Consider the following 27,592-nt stretch of genomic DNA (forward strand, 5'->3'; position numbering starts at 1 on the left):
AAAAAAAAAAAAGACAATAAGAAAAAAAAAAGAAAAAACCAACCAACCAAACAAAAAAACCCCAAAAAACGAAGAAGAAAGAAGACCTTCGAGTCAGATAACACAGGCACAAAAAGGGAGATAGTGCATTAGCCTGTACCAACTAATGTGCTCTTGCTGCTACAAGAAGCAGCAATGAAACTAAGTCAGGAACGCTTGCTACAAAAAAGCTAAACATGGTCCATCTGTGCCYGCAATATGTAAAGAAAGGCTTCTGAGAACAACAAAGAGCCACCTTCTACAAAAACACTGGAACTCAGCAAAGTGGAAGGTGAGATGAGTTACAATTTGCCCTGCAGAAATACATGACAAGGGATAAACACCACTGAGGTGAAAAAAGTATTAAGAAAAACAGGATGTTAACAAATCAACAAATCTAACCTGAAGAATAGCAACCAAAAAGATTTGTTTAGCCAAGGAAAACCTTGCTTTCCCTCCAATACGAGTGTTATGCCACTGTTAAAATTAGACTTAACAACTCAGGAAACTCCATCCTGCTCTGTGCTTTGATGCACTCATCAGCAAAGCATTTCAAATTTTCTTATAAAATTATACCTCTTCACGTAAGTGGCCTGTAAAGCAGATTAGGTTTTCTTTGCTTTTCACTGTCCAAGGTGAAAGCAGAACAAACTTGAGGTTCACTACTATGACTGTCAGTTCAGATGAGAAGTAAGAAAATACTTAAGTAATCCTGGCTTTTTGGCCTCAATAAGGACAGGGATCTCTGACATTATATAGAGCTCTTTTCAGGATTTAGTGTGATATGCAGGTTTTCAGAAAAAAAGTCATGTACTATTTTAAATAATTTTTATTTTGGCAAATTCAGTTGCAAAGTTCCAATTTAATATCCTTTATAATTTCAACTGTATTTATTTAGCATGATTATTTTTTCTTTTTCAATTCTAAAAGCAGAGCAAGTACTGTGAAAGCTCCACAATACCATGACAGTTACTCCATGAAAGTAAGTCATTGCCAGCCACAGTTACCAGAACGAGGATTGATACCACAGATACACAACATYATAATCCTATAATACACTGTACCACCATTCACCTTCAGGACATCTAATATAAATAGTAAAACCTGGTCAGTTATTATTAATTTAAATGAAGAAATTAAAATGGCAAGGATGATAAAGGAATCTAAAAAGCCTATTTACAACACTGTGATGAAAAACAGACTAGTTCTATGGCAACAGGCAAATCCTTTTYAACTTTTTGGCTTAGCTCACATATCTGTAAAATAGAGACAATGTGACCCAGTAACTACATCAAGCTTCTCTGCTGTCATGTTATGCTCATAACTTGTTCACTACCTTCAGGAAGTCACACCCATCTTGCAAAGCAACACTAAGATTAGCAATGTGTTTGAAAATCAGCCCATCAGTAAATTTTTTTTGAAGTATTGCAGCTTCTGCAGAGAGGGCAAGACCKATCCACCAATCTCTCTGCAAGTTCTGACCTTCTGCGAATGCCCTCCTGCTCTGCACTTGCTTCTGAAAGCAACACTGGGTTTTCAACTACATTTCTAGAGTCTGCCTTCAAGTTCTCCTCTTTGTCATAACCACAGTTTGTAACTGCATTCCAATTCTATGGCACTTTGGTGTCTGATTAAGCACCATCAAAGTGTTAGTTTTAGCCATAACAACCTAACTGAAGACCAGCAGCCTATGCCCAGGTATTACATTCCCAGAGATGACAAAGACACTTGTATATAAATGGTTCTAATTGGATACCAATTCAAGCTACCCTTTTCCACCCTACATTGTAAAGTTCTTAAATTATATTGCCCTGTAATAGCAATAAACCATAGCAGAGTGTGGTCATGTACTACTGCAGACCACACCAAAGGACCATCTTCTTGACATGTTCTGCCTTCTGCCTCTGGCATTTTGGAAGTCTTCAAGACAGAAAAGAAACAAAAATATAGAAATTGTTCTGCAATCAATTGATGATGGCAGTTCAAACCTTAGAGCTTGCTGCCAAATTTTAAAAGCCATTCAGATCCTTCACTGTAAGGAAATGATATAGAGTGACACGTTTTTCCTATCCAATCAGCTCCACTTGCATCCAGGGTTACCACACAATGGGGAGAATASCAGCTCTCAATTAAATCTGCCACACCATTATTCCTAAGTACTGCAGAAAGTGAAGCACAAGACACTATTTTCTGTAGAAAAGTATCAGTGTGAGTAAAAAGACAAACACAAAAATAACAGGGAGTATACATGCTCCCACCAGAAATCCCTCACTTTCTCCTCCACATTCCCTTCTTCCCTCTTTCTGACTCACTGGATGGCAGCCAAATCATTCCAGGAAAGCAGGCACAACTAACACTTCTCCTTTGCAATTAAACGTGATGTCAACACCTCTGAAGGGTWCCTGCAACCCATAACACCAGGTGTGATTCTGTCTATTAGTTAAACAGGCAAAGACAGAGCTACTTTGCCCAGAGGCTAGCCTTGATAGCTTTTATCCAGGTACAGTCCAACAGATATGCTATTACCACAAGAGTTGTGCCAATCTAAACTACMATCTCCCATTGCTTGTCATCACTTTTCCCCTTCTTCTGTCAGAAAAATGGCACACATTGGTACAACCTAAACTTCTTCTAAAAAAAATCCAAATACACCACATCAAAACCAAACAAAAACAAGACTCCATGACCCCACTCCATTTCTCCCCAGAATACCTGGACAGAAAAAAAGGGCCACCTTGCAAAAGGTACAATGCAAATCCAAAGCTCTCTAACAGGATGAGGGTGGAGAAGGGCTGTTTGCTGATTATACTGACAAATTTGAGGAGCAAGAACCTCTGCTGTGGACAAGAAGCTGAGGATGAGCCGCATGACAGCAGAGCTGCAAATGAACGCTCATTCAAATCAAGTTGTTAGATCCAGTATAGCTCAGAAGACGTTTCCTGTAAACATATTTTAAAGGCTCAAGTTTCCAATAATCAGTCTACAAACACAGGCAGCATGTTCTTTTTCTGGCAGACAGAAGGCAGAATATACTGTGTGTCCTGCTGTGCTCTGTCTGATCTTCTCCTTTGCTTTGTGGCAAATAAAATACTGCATTCTCTAAACTCTTTTTAACTATATATGATTTCCTGAATTYTTTCTTCATTCCCCATTTTGAAATACCAGTTTACAGAAGCGTAAGAGTATAAAGAAGATAAACTCACTTCATTTTGAGCAAATCATTATTGTGATTWATATGGCACCCGTTTTTGCTGTACTTGCACAAGATGCTATCACCATTACATCAAAATATACCCTACAGAAGAAGAGGAAACTTGCCTTGTCTTCATCTGACTTCCCCAGAATTATTTCAGATTTCAGTATTATGTGTGCAACCTGTACTTACACAACATTAAGTATCTACTCTCAGCTCCTGATTGTGAAGAAATGGAACACGTCTGCAATTCTATCACTTGGTTGAAGAAGTGCTTTAGCATTCCTAATGCTAGGCCATGTACCAAAATGAGACACAACTTCTGGYAGAAACACAGGTACAATTTACCTTGCTTGGCATCTGATTTTTATCAGAAAAGAAAATCATAGCACACAGCAATACCTCCCTAGGCTGAACACACATAGAGTCAGAACCCACAGCATGCTCCAACAATAGGTCCATTCCTCAACACTGTCAAGTACCCACCTCCACAAGGTCAGTCTAGATAGAATGCAGTCATGCAAAATGGGAAGCCAGGAAGAGATTACAACAGATAGTCCCAAGGTCAAACTGGTTTGCACAAATGTATCCTGTATTTCATATTCTATTTTACACACTAAACAGAAGATGTGGTTTGATTTTACAAGCATTATCGACCCAACCATCTATGACATGCTTATGCAGAAAGGATGAGGTGACACCCAGGACCATGGTGCACCAACTTGTCAATAGTTTTGTAATAGTGTTAATAGTAAATGAATGGTGTCCAGTATCTACAATTCTAAAATTCTTACTCCCTTCTTTCATTTATCGTATCCGTGTCAGAGTAAGACACATTTTACTTAGCTACCAAATGACCACAACGCCTCTCTCTTTTTTTTTTTATCATGGGAGGCAATGTTTTCAGGCTAGATAATATTTAACTGTAAAACTAAACATCCAAGGAGCAATTGCTGGAAATTATCTTCACACAGTGTAAMCAACTGATAATTTTCTGAGGATATTCAGTTTTACACAAATTCCCAAGATGTCAAGACATTAAGATGGGTTTTCCTTACTGCACTAACCTTGTAATGTTCATTTTATGAATCCCCAAAATGCAGCTTGAGAGCTCATGTAAACAGGAACAYTGAGTACTCCAGCCATGAAATGTGCAGTGCAATATGGAGAAATCTAGGCTGCATTACAAGCTTTGCATATAAATAGTCACGTTTACTGTGAAGGCTGTTTTCTTGAGTCTCAGAAATATGAAGGAATGGGGAGAAAAAGTCCAAGTTCTAGGGAAGTTGTGAAAGATACCATACTTTCAAAAAATAAATGCTGCACACCATAACATTCTTCATCAGCTATCACAGTCCTCCCAAATGCCTGTTTGACAYGTACCTTCTGAGCAACGTTTTAGATGTCTGCAAATGTTGCAAGTGACAATAAATGTTACTAGTGACACTGTGCTAGGAAGAAAGAGCTCTTCCCATTTATCATGGATGTCTTGCTCATGACAGGAAGGGGGATCAAATCTTCACACAAATGAAGTCAAATTACAAGAGTCCTTGTCTCCTACTTATCACAAATATAACACCAGCTAAGCAGATCTTCACTGGTAAGTGTTCTGTCCTCCRTTTGTCTTTCTGCTAAATTTCACATAAAATTGCTATTTAAAGACATCCCTGGTTTTAAAAGAGACCATTCTTACATGTGCCAAATTTTTTCCAGCCCTCAATAAAGTCTTATCCTTGGCCCATTGTGACATTTTGTTTTTCTATGAAATTAAAGACTATGGTGATGTTTACATATGAGAAATATAAATCCCACTAACAAGCACAGAAAAAATGCATGTGGTTCTTCTTGARCTATTAGGAAATATTTGTATCCCATAAAAAAGGCAAAGCATTTACAAGGAAGTCAAAATTGAGACAACAAGTCAAAATTGAGTGCTGAAGTCAAACCCCTCCCTTCCTCAGTTCACACACACACAGATGCTGGCAGCCTTCCCTCACTTCCACACACAAAAKGAGCTGTTTCCTTCATACTGTCTCTATGTCAATGGAAGTTTATCCTTCCATGTGCCCAAACAGGCCACCCCTCTCACTGCTCTTTGTACCCTGAAGATGCTCATCTCTTTCCATTATCCCAATGCACTCTGCCCCTCTTACTGTGTACCTGCAAAATATGCCTCTCTTCCATGTATCAGCAGAAGAGTAGTCACTTTTCCATGCAACTTTTCTGTGTAAAATCAGAGTCCTGTAGAAAYATCAGCATTATAATATCACGTTCTCACTAGAACATACAAACTTATGGGACAGTGATGAGAAATCTCTCTTACATAGGCAAAACCACAAAGGCCACATTCTTCCTATTACTCACTGCCTCCTGTTTACCAAAATACAACCGACAGTCATCTATTTCTCTCAGGAACAGAGAATAATTTAAGTAACTTTTCCCAGACACCCACATTTGAGAGAAAGTTTAGTGCTCGCTCTAGCCAGCTCGTGGCATGCATTTCTATGCCATATATTTAGAGCTTTGATACTAATATTTAGTGATAGTAATACTTGTGACACAATCCCTTCATATAAATCCTCCATGCTACCAAACAGAGCTCAAAAGAGCTCTTCTTGCAAGTTTTCCTGAAATAACAGAAGACACTGTCAGTATGGTATTACTTATGTCATTTCATGTGCATTRTATGAATCAACTTTTACCATTTTGGTCCATATGTCCTCAGCAGAAGCCCTCCCAACTGTTGACAGAAATAGCACTGAAGCCATGAAAAAAAATAAATCTTATGCTGTAAAGTCAGACCGTTTGTGTCTATTTCTGAAATGGGACAAAAAAAAAAAGATCTTTTATAGCAGTTTGTATTTCAGGAATCTGGGACTTACAATACATACACATGTCACAGATAGGAAACCTGATGAAGTTACTGGCATTTAATGCAATCCAGAATATTGTGGTGCTTTTTCTTTTTTTTAACAGTAGATTTGCTGCCCAAGTAACTTATATGCTCTGTTATTCACCTCAGCCTGTAGCTGCTTTGCCATCTGGCACTATCAAGTATTTATCTACAAAGTAAATTTGAATTAAGGATCATGAACCCACYCCCTTTAAACTGTGTTTCACCTGAACATAGAAGGTCAATTCACAGTCATATGAGACATCAAACCTACCAATTAGCTGCTGTTTATTTAAGATCACACAGCAGAGGTATTCTGCTGCTTTTAAAGGCAAAGCATCAATTTGAAATGAAAACTGAGCTAATCCCAGATTKCTGCATCCCTATAAAACACAAGGAGAATTCTGCCCAGAAATAACATGCCATCATAATCCAGGCCATAACCTCATTTAACCAGAGCAAAATGAACTATMCTCATCCTTTCACTGGCTCTGACTCTGGAGCAGGACAGGGGGACAATAGTCATGAAGTCAAGTGGAAACTCAGACCCTGGAGGCAAATGAAAGGACCACCATTGTATATTCAGAGTATAGGCTKTACCCTTTACTCTTCATTTAAACTACCCCAAGCTTGAAAATACACAAAGGTCTAAACAGACAAAAAAGAGTCCATGACTTTTTCTGTGTGATGCAAAAGCTCGTGTAACACAATGAGTTGGGAGCCCCTATAACAGTTCAGGCCTTGCAGGGCAAACAGTGTGTTCACCACCTCCCTCTGTATCCCCCTGCTTGAACTGCTCCAGGATTAAGTGAAGAGCTTTTCAGGACACAGTATAAAGAAAGAKTCAACAGCTTTTTCCCCCTCCATTTTAAAACCAGGCAACAAATCTAATCCCTACAAGACTTCTTCAGAAAACAGGAAAGGRGGCCAAGAAGAAGCCCTCTATATAAGACTCCAAAAATAATTGATATAAAAATTGTAACCTCTAAAAATTGCACAAATAAAAAGAGGAGTTCTACAACAAACAAGATGGTTCAGTATTGCATATGGTGTTATTCATACTGCTCACATGCAAGGATTTTATTCCAATGCAACTCCAGTTTACATGGGCTTATTTTGCACATGCAAAAAAAAAAAAGAAACAAAAACTTGTAAAAAAGCCCCAACTCATACAAACTTTTTACCTCCCTCCATTTCAAATTCCTATTTGAAAATAGATATGYTGTGTTCTGTGACAAGGATGTACTACACAAACACCACTATGCTGCTTTTTCATATACTGCAGAAACCTTTTTCAAGAAGTCTAATGTCAAACAGCATATCAGCACAGAAAATATGGCAACCATTTTTTTCTGGGAAAAAATATAAATCTTTATTCAGTGCATGAACCATCTTTTACTCTGTTTAAAACTCAGCTTCTGGTACAGCAGTAGTCTAGTTTGCGTTGATCATTAGGTAGCATAATACAATTTTTTTAAATCACCCATATTAAAGATGACTGACATAAATTAATTGCACTGACAGGATTAGATTTCCCCTAAGTTCTTCATCAGGCACTTAGCAAGGCTAGTTATRAATCATTGCTGATGCAACTTTTGTGTAAAAGGAGAGAGTAAGTGCTTCCTCCCACTAAAGGTTTCAGAGCTTCAAGAATTTTGGAGAAATACTTTATTTTCTCCAGGGCCTTTATTTCTCCACCTACTACCCACAACAACAGCTGTTTCCTGCAGTCGTTTCCCGCTGTCATGGCAGGGAGAGGTAGAACAACATGCCCAAGGATGATGCCACTGTCTGTTTTGAAACTTCTGCTCAAGGACTGAGAGAGCAGAACACGTACGAGATCAGAGCTAATCCAGCAGCACTGCTCCTCGACTGCCAGCAAGGCTGAAAAGCGCTCAGAGTAACACTGTTACTCTGGCCACAAAAGAAGACAAAAAAAAAAAAAAAAAAAAAAAAAAAAAAAAAGCAGGAGGTTTTACAAAGGAAGAAACAAATGAAGGACAGCTGAACACCCCTCCTGTTGTTTGCAACACAAGCAGCACAAGAAGCAAAAGGAAAGTGCTGAATTTCCTGAGGTTTGTGGCTTTGCACCACTCAAGGCTTTTGTAGGTGGAAAACCTACCAAGAGGAGAGAATCCTTAAACAAGTTACACCAGAGTGGCTGAAGAGAGAATGAAAAAGGAAGCTTAAATTTCAGCAGGAAGTTCACAAAAGCTTTAGAGAGGGCAAGGATAACAAAGCATGGCTCTGTAGTAATACAGACACGAGAGAACAGCCACAATATCCTGCAGGTTAGGAACAGGAGGGGAGAACAGAGCTGGGATCTTCTGTTTRGGTTTACAGAAAAGAAAGGCCAAGGAAATCATGAACTCTCCCAATTTAAGCTCTGCCAAAAGTACCAGTGAAATAACCACAATAGCTTCTGTCACTTGTTACCTTTGCAGCCTAATACAAAACCATCTTAAGGTAACAAAACCCAACTTTCAGGGTGACTGGAGGGCAGGCTTGGACCAGCCCTATTATACTYACTACAAAATCCCTGCATAGAAGGATCAAATGCAGCTGGTTCCTTTGCTCATAACACAGACATGATCACCTCCCYACACAAATCTCTCCTACCTTGGATGTTTATGTCTTCAGCGTAACTTGCTAATGTATCTCAMAGAGAAGGCATGCATTATTATTGTTATTATTGACATCACAACAATCACCACTCCAATTGCACTGGTTCCTCTCAGAAGCTCTCCAACTCATGCAGAGCAAACTCTCTAGCTATCTTGCAAGACTGGACTCTCTGGTGGTCAGYTCCTACACAAAAAGGACAAACAGGATGGAGAGGATGTCTTCAGGTTTGTGTTGATTCAGGGGCTGTCATCCCAYTTTCTAGTTGTTAAGCATTTTCTTGAAATGTCTTCTGAAAACTTTAACATCAATTGTTTAACTGTGTCCACAATACATTAAAATAAAGAAATAACATAAACTAAACTGAAGATAATTGAGTTTTATTATAATAAACTATTTGTTCTGACATAATAAAGAATTCATATGTAAATACATACTTAAAGGCAATCGTGAAGGCAAGGACACTTCTGACAAAAAAAACAATATTGTTTCTTAAAAAACAATAGTTGAGACACAAATCAGTGGAAAAATTAAGACTGTAAGCAATGTTTTATTTCTACTTGTTTGGATTTGGGAGGGRAAGGAGATTGTCATGTGCCAGAACATTGTTAGTGAACAGTCCCAAAAGGAACCTCTCTTTATGCATTCATAAAGCTGTAACATGAGAAATACTTTTTATCTGAAATGTAAGTCATTAAAATTAGTCAACAAAATTTTTCGTTTGGGAGTTGGGCATCCATGACTGACAATTGTTTTAAAAGCTCYTTGCACACTGTAGTTTTCCAAGCTGGATGTCACCAGAAGTGTAAAGATACTACAAACACAGTAACACACCTTACTTTCCATTTTATTAAGAAAGCTAATATTTTTAAAAGGGAAAGTAACACCAAATCTGGTTAATTCACAGCAATGAAAACACTGTACATCAGCAAATGCTAGAAACTAGCAAAGAGAAAAAGAACCAAAAGTACGCYAGCATTTTTAAACGCTATTCCTACAGCACTGTATTTCTTCAAGAGAAGGTAAGTGGTCACTTTTATGTAAATTCTATAAGAAAATGACTGGTAATTTCCAGTCCTAGCAGTCAGCTAGTAAACGATCAGGTTTTGCAAATACCCTCATTCTCTCATTCTGAAAATAAACACAAGTGATCTGGCTCCCTTATTACTGAAAGCAGCTGCCAACCTCATAGTAGGATACACTTTAAAAGGACACTGCTTTGCAAATCCAAAATAAATGGGGGGTGAAAAAAGGGGGAGAAAAGAAACAAGTAATTAAGATAAAATCACTACTGCAGTYCAAAACCAGAATTCCTAGCTTATAAAATCTCTTGTGGAGAATACAGCAAACGCTCAAGACTCAAAGGATTCTACGTGAGCATAATAAGCGATTCCAGTCTAAACTGCAATAAAATTACAGTACAAAGTGAATAAAATAGCAGTAAAGCCACTACAAACAAATGTTCTACCTACTCTGCATATGTCAACACCAACTAGAATATGTCTCATTTTTTGCATATAACTAGTTGTCAGAACAGGACATATACATATACATATATGTATGTGTGTATATATATGTATATATATATATATATATATGGGCTTTTAGTGGCACAAGATGAAAATCACCCCAATATCTGGAAGTACCATTTATAGTATTTGAGGAAACTGTTTACATCCAGGCACTGCACGGATCACATGCACAGTCCCAGCCTGAATGCTGAAGGCAAAACAACACAGTGATTCTAAAGGTAAACAATTATTTCRCTACTTCTAATGCAGCTGATTTTTTTATTGTATTAACACAGAAATTCAGCAACCAAGAACCAAAGAACTGAAGCACTCTCCGAAGAATAGAGCTGCTTAACAATTAATTGTTTTCCTTGCCCTACCATCTAGCAGCAGTTTCTTCAAAGGAGGTCTTCTGTCCTTAACATGGCTGCCATGCCTTACATAACACCAATGAATGAGAATGTAGTTATTTTGTTTCCTAGGACACACACTGCCCATTAGCCATATGATTCCCCATATGGCACGGCAAACAGTCGAGACAAAGCTTTGCAGTAACGCAGCTCCAAAGATCAGCATCCTCTGAGAATAACAGCAACAGAAATTCAGACTTCACGAGCTCCAAAATCCCTTTCGTACATTTCTCTAGAAAATAAACAGGCATTCTTACCTTAAGGAAACAATACTAATAATAATAGCGGCRCTCAGTAAAGCCTCCTCTGTTTCATCTGTGCTCGTAAAAAAAAATCTTGGTGCAACTGTCTGCTGCAGCAGGTTATCAGTAATACAACCTGCTTCTTCTGTTGCCAGAGCTGCTCCATCTGAACGCTAGCTAACGTGAACTGTCAGTGTGAGTCATAGCAGTGACTCAGAGCAGATGCAGAGCTGCAGGAGGAGTTTAAGTTTCAAGGCTTCCTCTCACTCTGGCTCCCTGTCACACAGGCACTCGCTGCCTGCCCATGTCTCTGTGTGTGCCTGCAGAATATCCCAGCAGAAGTTGGATTTTATCCTCTGCATAATCTTTGAGGATTGGGTGGTTTATGTTTGTTTTGGAGTTTCGGTTTGGGTGTTTTCCCCCCTGAATAGCAATTCTGCTTCTTCACCACAAATATATTTATGGTGAATGCAAAAGCTTGCTCTGCAAACCACGTAAATACCATGGTATATCAGGTGATGTGCTACTACAAGATACCTGTGGCTCATGTATCTCATCAAAACTAGGGGCAGAACCCCAAAAACCCAGGAAAGATTATAAAACAGAAGTATTGAGTCTGGGCAATATCCACTTACTTGTGACAAGTTCATTGCAAAGTGTCTCTAATTTCATCAGGTTCTCTGGGGAGAGCAAATTTGGTCTCAAACACAGTGAAATGAAAGAACTGTGGGAAGGACCGTAGGAAGGGATGCACGTGAGCAGAAATGCTGTGTGCCTGACTCCAGCTTAGCAGGGAAAAGAGAATCGCTGCATTATAAACAGGAACAGTGCATTTGGGTTTCGAGTTGAGTTCTGACAGCTTCCCCCATAGCTATTCATCTCACTAGGCACYGATAACCTAGTCAAAGAAGCATTTTGATCACGTAGTTATTTCCCAGGCCTGCCAGACTCCCCACCACGAACAATTGAAMCTAGGCATCATGAACTCAAAGTTAGGCACTTAATGCTGGACACTGTTGATATGCAATGCTGTACTGCTCACACTTATTTCTGAAAAGCACATTATACTAAGCAGTCACAATATTTAACAGATTCACGCTTCAAAAGAGGGAGATGAAACCATCTAAAACTGAGCCATCAGGTTAAGCACATGGAACAAACTATGGTGGGATGAATCAAGCAAGTATCATCAAAAGTAGCTGCTGGCTGACATTAAAATGCATAGACCTGCTTAAAAGACATTCATATAAACATCCCAGATAATGTGGGAAAAAAACCACTTGGTTTATGTCAAAGCATATACAGCTGAACATCTTTCCTCATACTTAGCAAATGGCCAGTTGGCTACCACCCAGATAAACAGATTTGTGTTGAGATTTCTCATGGAAAGGCTAATACCAAAGCATGACTTTCATGGGTCTGGTGTTTTGTCATTTGAAAGAATTCCTTCTTTTTCAAAGCCCAGTCAAATGAAAGATAGTCCTGCCCATTAAATTCAAGTATGTGCACAGCACTCTTCAGTACTGTATCTGATTGTTAAAACTGCTAAACAAACTTCATACTACTGATGGCAAATGTTTACTCCAYGTATCCCAAAGCAGCCAAGAACACTGCCTTGGCAAGGATCAAGAGATGAGAAGGAATCAAGCTGAGYAAAACAATCCTTGAAGCATGGTCATGGAGACAGCACAAACAAGGGGGATAAAGAACATCTGGTATCTACGAAAATACACTGAATTAAACTCTTTCCCCTAAAACCGTTAGTATTCTATCACTTGGGAAATCTTCTGTTGAATCCCATCCTTTTCCCCARTTTACTAATGACAGTGAATCTTTCCTTCTGTCAAGCTTCCAGGGCTTTATTTTCATGTCTTAAATGTATGAATAGGCAAGAGAATGCTAAGAACCACAGCATGCCAGGAGAAAAAAAAAACACAAAAAAACCCAACAGCAGCAACAAAAAACTAAACTAAGACCCCTGAGATTTTAATCAGCAAAACTAACATGGTCCAAATGGCTTCTATGACACWTAGAAGCTGGGTGATACTTCACATGTCTGGGGGTCTGGAGGATGGTTTCTTTTGGGAGGCGGGAGTTGTGGTTTTTGTTTGTCTGCTCTAAAATGTACGGCATGCAATTGTGTATTTACATTCAATTTTATGCTGCTGTCCAGCTAAGAGCGTAGATTTGGATCAAAGCTGACTCAAAGAAAAGAGCTGTTAAAGGCCTCAAAGAGCTAAAGAGTGAACACCCACTGTGTAAAATGCATATACTTGCCTGAGCTGCAAATAACCTCATCTACAAATCAGATGTGATTTAGCTGCTGCAGGAAGCAGTTTCCTGTCTTTTAATCGATCAGTCTTTTTTTGCTGGACCTTCTGCAGTAGACATCGGTTGGATCAGGGATTGAAAAGTGGGAGCTACTTAGCCCAACAGAAGTAAATGTGCACAGATGTGGATGAAATCTTGACCAGAAATTCAGTACAGCCTGCTGAACTAAACACTGCTGCAAGACATTCTGCATTAAGAGGCAGTGCAGACTACCATACACTCTTTAAGGTCTACAGATAATAATTTTTCCATTTTCACCTTTAGGTAACAAGCAAACAAAGGCTTTTCTACAGTACCTATGGTACTAGGCTCAAGAATCTTTTTCCTTCTCATCATCTTCCTATCTCTAAGAATTTGTTTCTTTGGATTTTTTTTTAAAGTCATCATTAAGCCAGCATTGGTGGAAGTGGTTTCCTACAACCTATTTCAGATTGTCAGATTTCTTATAAATTTGCTTTCCCGTAAAAACTCAGATTGTCTTTCCTGAGAACACAATCCTCTACTCCTGTTACAAAGCCTTCTTCTTCTTAGATTATACTGTCTGGGGTAGGGGTAGGGAGGGAATGGAAAAAAAAATTTAAAAAAACATTCATTTTCTTCAAGGACAGACCTGGCTCCTGATGAAGTAGAGTAACAGAAGCAGATTGAGGACCACTCCCGATTCCCACAGTGCTCCTTCCACCCTCTCTCTCCTACCTTTCCAATCATCTTTCCAACAGCTACACTCTCTGCTGCATCCTAATGTTTTGTAGTCTTTTTTTTTGTGAGTTCTGTGGAAAGGTAGGAGTTCAGAGATACTAGTGTCTGAGGAGCACTGACACACATTTTCAAGATGAAAAGCAGAGCTGATTTCCTGAACAGGAYCATACTCTAGCACTGACATGGGCATAACAGTACTTTCCAACGTATCAGTGAGCAGCCATACATGGAAGTGAGCAATATGCACACACATAGTAGAAGACACTCACTGCAAGAGAAGCAGGTATTTTTAAAATACATATAKGCAAGAAGTTGAGAGGATAAATATTTTTTGAATTATCTTACAAATACGGCAACTGACTTGACACATGTCCACAGCAAAGCAAAATGCAGAAACTGGATCTCAGCATCTTGCTCACTAGACTATCAGACGTGCATCTCACTAGCAGGTTCCTTTCTTCCATCTAATTACCTTCCATGGCTATTTTGATATGCCGTGACAAAAGAAAAGCACTGTTTGTTTCTCAGGAAAATTTAAACTCCTGCTGGGGAAAGTGTCAGAAGCAGAATCTTTACCCTGCACAGACAATGAACAGAGGAAGCCACACATGAAAGCAGATCTTTAGTGATTGGGTATGGGGGTAGGGAAGAGGATGCACTTACTCACCACAGTTATCTCCAGGTTTCTGCAGATAAATAACAGGACACACTGTAGCAGTTGAACTTTTTACCTTCACTACATCATCCACCACTCTGTAGCATCTTGCAGTCCTCAAAAGCAGTTAGCAAAGCAACCCACAAGAGGCTGTGGGAAACCATTTCTACCACACAAGTACATCTCTTCACTGAGACCACCTCCTCAAGTTACTGCTATAGCTATGAACCACATAAAATGTATTTTTTATTACTCCCTAACAACCCAAAGCTACATAGCCTGCACTAGGAAGAGACAACAAAGTGACAAGCTGTCAGTAACACACTGCGTGCAAATCTCAGAGGGAAGTACTTCTGCACATCCAGTGAAAACGCAAAAGACAACCTAAATGTCCATTTCCCTTTATTATCTGTTCTCAGCAGATGCAACAACAAACTGCAGAGACTACAATCAAAACAAAGAAAATAAGAGAAAGAAAATATAGCAACATAGCAACAAAGACATACTGACCAGATGAGAGACTGGTTTACAGACACTCCTGTGGCTCCTGCATTTACAGACGATACATTGCAAAGGCTTGCTTGGGTAAGAAGGACTCTCCAGATTGCTCTTGATGTCAGCATAGTGTCAGCTGATCTTTTGGCAGCCGGCCTGCTCACATCTATCCACTTCTGCTCTCTTTTTCTCTAATGCTAACATCTGCCCATGTTTTGCATTGACAGAAAAGGTCAGCAAGACCCTAATGACACATTAAACCTGATAATCAAGCAATGCACCATTTGCAATTACTGTGTGCCCGTTCTTATTTCCCTTATATTCCGAGCTCTGCTTTTCCCTAAAAAAAACCCCAATACAAGAGAAGTGCAGAATCATCTGTAATCTCAAATCTTACATACATGCCATAGAGTTCACTTTGGATAACAGAGAAAGCAGAGCTCGGAGAACACACTAGGTCTCCCCAGGCTTCAAGAATATTAAAATTTCTTCTGTTAATACAGACACAAATTTCCAATTCCAAACATTCTTTATTTTTCTATACAATGCACAACTACCTCTCTGTTACAMACCAGCAGGCCCATTTTCTGCACTTACACAATCACTTCAATTGAGTATTGACCTGTGAATCCTAAGAGATACCCAAACAAACCCAGGCATAAACTCACTTTGAGACAAGCATGTCTGACTTAMACATTATGGTTCTTCCCATTGTCTAACAAAATTCTGTACTCTGATGGATATTCTCTAAATCCACTCGCTTTGCTCATTCAATATACTTGACGTTTTCAGACTGAAGTTTTTCCATTGTCTTCACAAGGCAAGACTTGCAGATCTCATGCTGGTGACCTATGACTGGTAGGTTCTTCAAATGCTTCAGAAAGAACAATTGTCAATGCTGGAGAAAGTCAATGCAAAGACTTATTGTTTTCCCAGGACCATCTGCTGCACAGGGCAAACCAAATAAAAAAACAGTAAAACTGAATGCAAAGCTGGACATTTTTGATGACTATTCCTGCAGCATTTGTTAGAAAATTTACTCCTCATTTGCACAAAGAAAGAGCAGCTGTAATGCGAGATTTCTGTGGTTGCATAATAGATTCCTAAAGCTTTGTTCTGTCTTCCTAACTCATCTGTAGTCCTTTGCAAGTTAACCAGTCCCTATTTTCAGCAGGGAAATCATCTTTCGATAGGTTCCTAATTAGTAAGGACACGAAAAGTAACTGCCTATCTAGACATATTTATGGGCCTCATTCTCTTATTCCTATTTTTGGCATCTTTGTCTCCATTGTGAAAAGAAAAAAAAAAAAAGGTCCTGTTCTTAGTACAGTATAATACAGCACTTCAAAAAATGCTAAAAGAGTCCCCAAATGTAAGTTGATCAGTAAAAATCTAATAAAATTAAAGGCCATGGGTTTAAACCATTTTTTTTTCTCTCAAAATTCTTTACTTCTTTTTTCAAAATACATTAGGAAATAATCCAATCATAAAGAGTTATCTGTGAGCTCACAACTTTTAAGTCATTATTATTAGTGTCACAGTATTGCATCAGTATTAGTGATGAACTGCAAATTATTCTCCAGATTAATGCCACCAAATAACCAATGGGACCACTCAAAGACTAAGGTACTGTACATATTGAATTGTGCATCGAGCAGGAGCCCAAGGTGGAAAAGCTTATTAAAAGTGTTGATAATGAAAGTGTTTCTTTCATGATTAATCTAAATTTTGACATTCAGAACTTAATTGACTTGAGACCATTTGGGATTTTTCCTAAAACTGGGTCACACAAAAAGCTCACTAAAAGTAGCTCTTTGGTGTTYCTAATGGGATTTCAAAAAATCTTAATGTCAAAGGCTACATGTCTTATTCTAAGAACAGTCAAYTCCAAGCCAGCAAACCTACAGAGATTGTAAAAGAAGGCAAGTAATAAAGATTTAAAAAATAATAGATTCAGAATCTCCTTATTAAATAAACCAATTTATTTTCTGGCAGATACATAAAAATAGAGATTGCCCCAAGCAGACACACCAGTTATGACATCTTTTTCCATGTACCTTTTGGAAGAGCAAGTGATATATCAGTGCTGTAATGGGTTTTGATTTTTCTTTTCAATGAGTTTCACTTGTTTATGTATAATGCATATGCATGCATTAATAGATTGCTATGTTTAGACTATTTTCACTTTCTAGTACAGTAAAAGGTCTCATGGCATGGGATGGCTTGGTGACTAAGGTGAGACCAGAGATTACAGATGCTTGCATCATACAGTGTTTTGGGAAAAGACTTTGAGACCTTGAATTTTATGTTAACACACAGCTYCTTGTTTATACTTAAACTGCACCAATCTAAACTGGTAAGACTACTAGCATCATCTTTTTGTAATATATAGACAATAAAACCTGCTCTCTCCCACTTCCATTCTAATGGAAGTTTTTCTAATTCTGTCTGTGATGTACTTCAGCTGCCTTGAATTGATGGCTGCTCCTGTGCTTGTCTGATGATGTTCACAGTGCTCACAGCCCACAGGACTCTGCACATCTGGAGCTGCTGCTGTTCCTTCCAGCCTGACTGGGCCACAGAAGCAAGGCCTCCTTCCCTTTGCTTTGGTGAAAAGGACAGGTCTGTTAGCATGTATTTTGCATCTGAGACAGAGWGAGGATAGACAAAAAGCATCCACCTGGAGATTAGATTACATCCTCATTACCTGTTTTTTAGATCACCTCACAGCTTTTAACCCAAACCAGAGGAAGGCTGGTTTTCCTTCCCCCAGCTTATTTTGGATTTTTGTCGGAGGATAAGGCGTGGGACTGGATAGCTGTGTTTTGTTTTGGTTCTTTCAAATKGAAGAATGAAGCAGATTGAGTCTGAGGCTTGGAGACACAAGTTTCTAGGGCCCACCTCACTTAGTCATGATTTTATTCATTACTTGCCTGACATTAGGCAAAGAGTCTTGGGAACTGAATTTTAAGCTCTAATTAGTGCATTTAATATTGGACAAGTTTTCTTTAGGGTAATATTAAGTAATTCTGGGATAATGCTAAGTTTTGGAAGGATGATATCAATTTATCTCCTATCCAAGTCTTGTGAGGTTACTCTAGTCAATGTGGAACTCTTCAAAGAACTATTTATTAAATGACAGTCACATTCTGAGAAAGGTGCATGCCAAACTWCATTCACTTTTACAAGCTGAGGATTTCAAAAACTCATTACATCATTTTWGAGATAAAGAAGATTTACAGAAAAGATCTGGCTGTAAACACAAAAACACCAGTACAAGTCAGCAAGAGCCAYAAATATAGGTAGTATAAAAACACTTCATTGATTGCTATATTCCAAAAATAACACTAACTCTCTGTTAATTTCTCTTGTGAAAAACAATTCTAGTAACCCTCCAGGCAAAGCCTTCGGAAAGTGAACAAAGACAGCAAGCTGAGCAAAGAGGAAGAATACAGAGCATGGAAACTACATCATCCACACCCATAACTGTGGAAGGAYTCTTAAAATACACAGGCAGTAATTCAGTGTTACAGCTGTAGCTAAGATGGAAAAGGAAACAGAAACATTAAAATTAAAGACAGGTAAAAGCTATCCTCACATTAAACCAGTAAGTATGGGTGTCTTTTTTTCACAGTAGGTCTAGAACAGGGTAAGATTTTAGCAACAATTGTTGGTCAGAKTTTCTAAATAACCTGCCTGTTTTAGGAATTCATATAATAGGCTGAAACCATACAAATACTGGCTAAATACTATTTCAAAAGGAACTTGACACTTTGMCAGCTTTCTATAAATAAGCTAAAATTTATTTTTATAGACTATAATAGGTTGTCAACACAAGCCTTTTTCTTGTACAAAAGTGAGGCATATTTCTTCTACCTGCTCTTTCCCCCCAAGCTCTTCCTCTCATAAAATAACTGATTGCAGGTATAAAAAAATATAATTAAGACATGCCTGAGCCTTTTTACAAATGGTAGCAAACTTTGCATGAAACTGCTAGCAATCAGCACCAATACAGGAGAGTGAAAAGGAAATAATAATTTTTCACCCACATGAAAAAGAATTCCACACAGGAAAGAAATATATTTTTGGTATCTTACGTCTAATAATTTAGTCCGGTTTTTTTAAGAGAAGCTTTTTCAGGTTTATTGCTCCAATATGCAAACTCCTGTAATTTAGGTATTAAAAAGAAAAAATAGGTAATTTTTTTTCATTGATTAATGCCCCATTAAGGGAAAAAAAAATGAAAAGAAAAAGACTTCATTTAAGAAACAAACCTATTTATTCCTCCTACAGATGCAGCCTGCTAACTCAGAACAAAGGAATACTTAAGAACAGCAGCTWAAAAGTCATACCTTAAAATTCTGTACACCTCTCATCGCTTTAAGAGGTTGAAAATCACTACAATTCATGCTACCCCGACATGCAACATGGAGGATGAATAGACTAAGTTAAGGATGTCCAGACAAGTCAGAAAATGTACTGTATTCTCTACTTTTTCAGCAAGAAAACAGACAGAGTGCAATTCAGAGCACCTAAGCTAAGCAGGAGCTATTGCTGACTTAGATTCTGTCACAAATCATCTCTGTAAAAGCAATTGCTTCCCTCTAAAACCAGAGAGAGGATGAAGTGGGCTGGTGCTACTATGCCCCAATCAGGCCTACCAACAAATAAAAAATTCCACARAAGATACAAAGAAATGCTGCATTGGCTTCAATTAAATAGCTATCTAGTAGAAGCAGAACTCAAAATAGAACACAGATGKGAAGAATCTGACTGTGAGGTATGACATTGTTTAGAAGACAAKGTAAGAAACTGAGGAAATGCCAGAGCTGGGGAATCAAGACTCTCAGCAAGGCAAAGATCAGTGTTACCATCAACAGGATATGAATTCCAGTTAACACCAAACTGAGAGCAGCTCTTAGCATATGGTCTTGAAAGGTGAGAAGTTAATAACACTGTGGTGGTTCGTTAATGGGGTGAACTGGTTTAGAGAACAGGAAATGGAGTGGCAATGGCAGAAGTGCACAGCAGGTCATCTTAGGGGAAAGTGTGGCAGGGCAGGAAAAACAGCACAGTCTCTGTGATGGAAAAAGATGCAAAGCAGTGGATTCAGGACAGGTGGGATTCAGGCAAAGACAGGCACACATTTCCCCAGGCAAAAGTGAGCTGACTGATTGACAGGCTGCTCAGAACAAAAAGAGATGCCTGGGAAAGCTGTGACAGTAAAGGGAGAGAAAGGAGATGAAAGCACCTGGGAAGAGATCATCAGGAAAGCTTCACAAAAGTATTATTCGGCAATAAAAAAACTGTTTGCTAATTCTTTGGGGAAAAAGACACAAACTTTTTCAGCTCTGTCTCTGGTTTTGAATTTAGGCAGAAGAGTTTTGAGACCTGACAGCAACAAGGCCTCTGTCACTGACACAGCTGTCTGAAGAGCCACAAAGAGCTCTATAGGTTTCCCAGTGGAAAAAGGTCCAATGGCATTTTCCAATGAACATAACACTCCCTGAAAGTTTGAGTCTGATTGTCCGGAACTCAAGTGAGACACTAAGCCAATAAAGMTCTACTTAGTCAGAGGCTTCAAAAGTTACTCCCATCCTTGTTCAAGGGGTCTAACCACTTACCACGAGGCAACAAATTCTTACATTAAAGCAARTGCTACTTCACTTGGAGTATTTAAGGTCTGCTTAGCCTCTTCAATGCAATAAAGGCAATAATATGGAACAAAGGGAATGCAATAGCATGCAAGTTTCCAGCACCTCAGTCAGAAACTCCTGGCTGAAAATTAAGCAGTGCTCAAAGGTTTGGCTCCTGAAGCTGCAATATACGGAGCTAKGCAAGATGCAAGTCCTGCAGGATATCTGAGTATGGTGGAACACAGTTACACAAAACACAAGACAGACTGAGCTTGGATGCTCTTATGGACACCCATCCCTGAAACTCCTGGCCTTTTGGCACATGATAGAAATACTCCTTCATTGTCAATACAAAGCTTTCTCCAAGTGTCACTTTGCTAATTGGCTCTACTGCCATTTTTCAGAATTGTGTGGCACCAACAGAAACACCAGCAAGAAGGAAAACATCAGTAACTCCAGAAGAGCTGMTSTGCAGAGCCTCCATAGGATATTCTACTGCACAGGCTTCGGGCCTGGAAAGGTATCATAGCAAATTTGACTTCTAATACTGYAGTAGCCACATGGGAAAAGGAAAAACCATACTGCAAAGTTTAACCCTTCTATGATACTCTGTTACCAACACCCTGAAATTTATAACACAGTCACTGGAAGAAGTTACCTTTAATTGTCCTATTTAAGCCCACATGCTAGTTTTTGTACTTTGAGCAGCTACTTAGTACAGGGTCTTCTTGAAGAGCTRGGTGTCAAATACAGGAGGAAAGGATAATAGGATTGCTTTTTTACGTCTTGGAAGTTTTGGGGAGCTGCTCATCCTTTTTCCTCCAAAATCTCCTATTCATCAGTTTTCTCCAAGTACAAAGAACACTGGAGGAAGGTGTGGAAAAKGTAGAGATGAATAGAGAGCAATATTATGGTATTCCAGTCTCAGCCTAGTTTCTAAAAACTAAACACATTATTAGCTGAAGTACAGGACAAATCYGGCTTAAATGGAGCACTGTGGAGAATAAACAGCACCAGCAGAATAAAAAACTGTCTTTAGCTCACATACATAACACTCAACATACCSCAATTTGTGTACCAAAGCAGACCAGCCCTATTTTTTCAAAAGAGTCTAAAATTAATCCCAGCAAGACATGAGCATCCTTAGTATTCAATTTGGAAGAGCACAGAGAGCAGCTGGTGCAGAGCAAGATGTGTCCAAGCTAATCTCTAAACTGTTACCAAGTCCCAGAGTGCTCCTACTATCATCTGCAAGCATAAAAATGAGACAATTCTGGAAATTACTGTTAGCCCTTTTTCTCTCCCTCAGTCTCTCAAGCCTGAGAGCTAACAAGTCTAATAAGAAATAAAAAATTTAAAAAAAAAAAAAGACAAAGTCTTTTTTAGGTAAGTAATTAGACTGGTAGGTTTTATTTTAGACAGAGATTACACAGTTAAACATAAAAAAAATTCATCTCCTAGATATTTTTTATCCCATTGCCTCAACAAATAAAATATCATCTATTTTTGCACTACACAATCTGACATATGGGACGAGACTTGTACACTTGGGTCTAATTAATGGTAATGTTGCCATTTACACACACATGCACCATAATCAAGCCCTTACCTTTCCTTGCAGGTGAAAACACAAAATCAATCAGCTAGTTTTTCTAGTAATCTTGCTCTATTTTGTCAAGTCCATGGGCTTTGTCACCCTTCAAATTGTTTAAACAGTGCTGTCACAAAATCATTCAGAGTGTAACTTTTAAAAGTTAAAGTAGGAACCATTTTCTCCTGGCACTTTTTAAGCAATGTAAAATTTGTGCCAAAGAAGCAACTCTTGTATTTACCAGAAATTCCTTAGTATATTTCTCAAAAAATGTCACCTAAAACATGAAGCTACATAGACAATAAATCTTGAATCTCTTTAGAATAAATTCAGCAAATACTTTTAAAAGGACAGTACAGAGGTACAGACCTACCCATCTTACTGCATATACTCATCCACATCTGYCTCAATGYTGCTCARAGAGACTGAAAATCAAAYRAAGAAAAAGCTTGTTTGTAAASAAAATTAAGRCAGAAAAATATTGAAAATATGAAACTACTGTGAAAAGCATTATGTAAACAAGATACACCTTCTGTCAWTATGTTGCCCCAAGGTAGGGGCAGAGTCAAAAGTTTTAAAGCACCCGTGGACATATATAGTGTATCAGGAATTAAAAACGGTGCAATATTCATAGTTTTCCTCAAATGTCAATTACTAACATTGCAAGACTAGGTAAAAGTCTCAATTCTGACTCCTAAAATTAAGTCACCATCACTTCAAATCTCTACTCTTCTGTGATTTACCAGAGGGAACTTTGTAGACCTCAAGGACAAAAATTCAAGTGCAAGAATGTTATTAGAAAATACCTCATCACCTAGCTTGACTAGGGAGTTCTGACCACTGGCAGCAAGGTAGTTGCAYCCAAATACAGTCACTTGGACTGGAATACTGCAGAAATATTTAAGACCAGGTTCAAGTAGCAAAAAGAAGGATGTACGTGGCCACAAAAAACAAGCAAGTTGGTTCTCCCCATAAGGATGGGGCTTTTCTGTCAAAAGAACAGCACCAACATGAGACTTCCCTCTCATGTTCCCTCAAAGACAATGGCATCTTCTGGCCATTGCTACATTGCAGGGTGCTCTCTACTCAAATTATGCCTCCTCCATGCCTCTGGAGCCATAAATCCACAAGATAAGCAGCAAAACCACCTGCCCTTCTCCCTCTAGTAACTTCTTTCAATTTGTGTTTTAGAAATGCTCAAGGACAAAGTAGTTTGCCCCATGGTTATAGGTAATTTCTTTAACAGAAGTTATTTAAAACACTGACTCCAGTGTTTAACTTCCTGTTCCACTTCACCAATGCTGGTAAAACTTACTCAGCACAAGAAAGACATCAAGGCTCCACTTCAAGCTGTTTTCAATATGTAGGATTGGGTGACAAACAGGAAGAAGTCAGTTTCCCAAGGCGTGAGTTTTGTGCCTCTGAGCACAGGAAGAGCAGAAAGCCAACACACATTATCAGTCGAGTGTCTCAGGTGTCTTGTGCAAACCTGTCCCCTTCAGAATTTTAAAACTGCTAGGAAGCACTGATCAATAACTACATATAACTCTGAATTGCTTCACTTTGTGCAAGGCTGAAAGAATCCATCTGGCAATGAATACAAAAAATTCAGGGAATCTGTGGGGACATTAGGCACATCCGAAGGACAGATCAGCAAAACCTAACACATCTGKGGTCCATGTTTCTGGGTTTTTTTGACAGGTGTAAGTAAGTGACAGCAAAACTGGAGAACCTCTACTCTAAAATGTAAACTACTTGAGAAATCCTTAGCAATTGTTTCCTTGTTTCATTCTTAATAAAGAAAACCACTTTAAGTATTCTAGTGACACAAATTAAAAGCACAAAGAAAACAAGTGTTTAACTTTGCAGAGACCTCAGGATCCTCTGACTAAATCTGTTGCCTTTAAATTGCAATCCCCAAGTCCCAAATGAAATCTGTTGGTGCTTTAGACCWCATCTTGCCTCATGCTCACACCTTCAGCAGAATGAACTCCTGCCATAATAGGTCATATAATTTTTCACCTCTTTGCTACAAGACATTCTAACATRCTTACCTTTAGAGGACCCAGCAAGTCAGTTCCACCAAGACTGGTGTTGGTTGTACCAGTAAAACCAGTAGAAAAAACTATCCARCCCTTCACTCCCACCCTACTTCCAACAGCAGGTTCACATCTCTCAGCGTGCAGACAACTGGGCTGAAGCCCAGACAAACACGAGTGCACTTAAAAAAAGCTTTACAAAAACAGTAGTGCTGATGCAAACAAGCACATCCTGTTTCAGCTCATTTCCAACAGTTACCTAGAAAACTCCTTAACTTTGCTTAAACTATGTTTAATTACATTAATTAATCATTTCTYGGTTTCAAAGGTTTGCAAAGTAGAAAGGAGACAACAAAGTTAAAACTGAGCTTTTCTGTTCCTCAAAGAAGCAACAGGCAGCCACCTGAACTCCCACCTGCAAGAGCTAAACCTATCAGGCTTTGTTGATAACTAGAACATGACACCATTCATTGAAAAGAAATTACTTCTTTAATCTAAAACTAAGGAGCTATTAGTTCTAGTTGTAGTTCTGTTTTCTGYATATTGCTTATTATCTTTCCCCATGTCAGCTCATGCTACAAAAATGTACAGATGTTTTTTTTCATTCTATGATCTATCTCCAGTCTGTACAATTTCCACAGAAGTAAAGGTTTCATCCAWCACCCACGGATGTCAGAGGAAGAAAAAAGTCACACCATAAAGAGAGGAAAACAGCCAGAATGTAAAAGGTCTGCTCTGACCAATTTAGTGTCTGGCTTTCACAGTTTTTAATGTCACCAAGAAGTGCCAAGAACAAAGACTCCTCAGCTGGAGTCCTGGAAGTGATCATAAGCAAAGAGACGATGGAACYGTGTTGTCTTCATTCTCTGGATACTTATCATCATGAACTCCACTCACACACTGCAACCTATTTACGCTCCTGCAACAGCACAGAACTTGAAACTCTTTTTTTGAAAGGGAAAAAAACCCCCAAACCTCAGAAAATTATTTCATCTTTTCATCCTATCTTCTGTTACCTATAAAAGTTTGTTTTCTGTTGACCAMACTTACCTGAATACACACCCAGCACAGCCATAAAGCCAAATTTAAGAGTTTTTACATATACAGAACTTACATGCATGTGTAAGTTTGCATATTTGCAAATGTTTCTTTCCCACAGATGTGTAGACAAACATCTTTTTCTGAGCAGAAAACCATCTAGAGATGTCTAATTTATCTGATCTCTGGGTGCCYATAACCAGAAAAATAATAAATGTAGGTTCAAATAATTTTATCTTAAGCAAACCTGACATAATTAAGGCAAGTTCAAAGAGGAAAGCAGCCAACAGGTAAAAAGAAAAAAAACATAATATTGTGATTGGCCTTTGCAAGGAGAGCTCCTGAATAACACACTATGTAAGAGACAGGTRCCACTTGTTTTCTGTTTCACTGAAATTAAAAACCAATTTCAAGGGTAGCAACAACTCTGTCCAGAAGACAAATTATCATAACAATTTACCATCATGAGTTGTTTCTGGTTTTAGACTTGGTTTTCTCTGAGCAGTAAGAAAAGCACTGATTTTAATTTCTCATGCATTAAGAAAATTCTCTGTCTTTAAAGCCTACATTCATCCTGCATGGGAWAGAAAACATAACTTTTCCCAGACCAATATCATTATTGACTGTAGCACTGTAGTAATCAGCAACTGCAACCTCACATGTCTCCAGMTTGTGTCCACCCATGGCCACTCACCCCTTCTAACAGCAATTCCTTGCATAAAACCAGAGACAATAGAGGAAGGCAAAGCCTGCAGACTCTAAACCGGGTGGTGACTTGTACCAAAATATAAACAAAAAMACCYCAAAACCTGAATAACTACTTGTGAAGTTTCTGCTTATATTGTTTCTTGGAATATTCTAAAAGGTACTGGAATTCTCAGCAGTCAACAACCACATATAGCCTTTTATGTCACCCTCCTATGAGTCGTGGTGCATTTTTTCCCCCACGATGCAAGTAGCCATAAATAGATGTGGGAATCCAAAAATATGAAATTCATTTTGTGGTACTTGTTTTCTTTACTTAAAAAGGGATGATGGTTGCAGGAAAGGAAAAAAAAATCAAACCATACAGTGCAATACATTTAATTACACTTAGAATCGTCTAGGGAAAATAACGATCTGAACAAATTTAGCATCTGAAACAAAAAACAGAGTTTTTMTAGCACACAAAAGTAAAAACACACAGAAATACAGAACTTTCCCAAAGTCAGAGTGCATGTTTACTTTATGCAGAAACAATCACTGTACCCAATAGATGTTACTGTCATGTCTGATTAATAGATAGCATCATTTCCCCCTTCTTTTTGACCTACAGCCCCCCAGAAGTAAAAGGAATTTGACTAGCTTGTAGATGATGTTGCCTTGGTCTGAAGTGATTTGCTTTTCCTTCACCAAGAAAACATCCCACAGTCAAATACATCTAACTAAAATGTATTTTTATAGAGACTCCAGAAACTGAATGTTATTCTTGAGTATTTCATTCTTCACTAACTAGAAAGGCATGGAATATCTGAAACGTTTATCAGAAAAATGAGGATTCAGGAAACTTCTAAAAAAATCTGTGAAAATGKTAACTTAAATCATGAAAAGAAATGTCTTCAGAAAAATATTTTCTTTGCAAAATATAAATAAGCATCCTACCATATTTATTGTACATTTGTCTTATAATTATAAATTTGAGCAATGAAAACTAAAAAACCCCAGARCTTCTTACCTCTGCTTTTAAAGAATGCCCCAGAGAGAGATCTCCATCTTGAGATATCCAAGTATTTCTACTCTCCAAGGTATTATACTTTGACATAACAATTAGTGATTTTAGAGAGCGTTTACTAGATAAATTTTTACTAAAGTAACACAAGCAAAATATCATTGAACTTTCATTTATATGAGGTATGTTAGAAAAAAAGAATTTATAATACCCATATCASCARTTAAATTTCTAGYTTTGCTGCAATTTYAGCTGAGAATTTTTTTTYCAAAAATCTGGAGTAYACACTTGCTAAAGCATTTGGAAAGTGTATGATAGCATAGATATCACAGGAACTTTCATTCAATTAAATATTGATATTTCATTAGTATTGATCTTGAAGCTTTGGCATAGAAATAAAAAAAATCTTTTTTCAGTAGTACATCTATTAGCTGTCACRAAAGTGAAACATTGAATAAATATTCTAGAAAATATATTCTGCATGCAGAAAAATTATCACTATCCAAAGTTT

The 27,592-nt window shown here is 38.2% G+C and overlaps 1 protein-coding gene across 11 annotated transcripts in view; it reads right to left on the minus strand.

Moving 5' to 3' along the window:
* The window catches only part of INPP4A (inositol polyphosphate-4-phosphatase type I A), a 110,555-nt gene that overhangs the window by 70,955 nt on the left and 12,008 nt on the right, over positions 1–27,592 (minus strand). Inside the window, exon 1 of one of the 11 annotated variants that reach the window (XM_057381496.1) lies at positions 15,085–15,139. The exons of the other annotated variants lie outside the window; for them this stretch is intronic. The gene's annotated coding sequence lies outside the window, so the exon portion shown is untranslated. Of the gene's footprint in view, positions 1–15,084; positions 15,140–27,592 lie in introns of those variants that run through there. 11 annotated transcript variants of the gene reach the window in all.

Source organism: Malurus melanocephalus, unplaced genomic scaffold, assembly GCF_030028575.1.
Source record: "Malurus melanocephalus ecotype Western Australia unplaced genomic scaffold, MMel_1.1 scaffold_512, whole genome shotgun sequence".
Lineage (NCBI taxonomy): Eukaryota > Metazoa > Chordata > Aves > Passeriformes > Maluridae > Malurus > Malurus melanocephalus.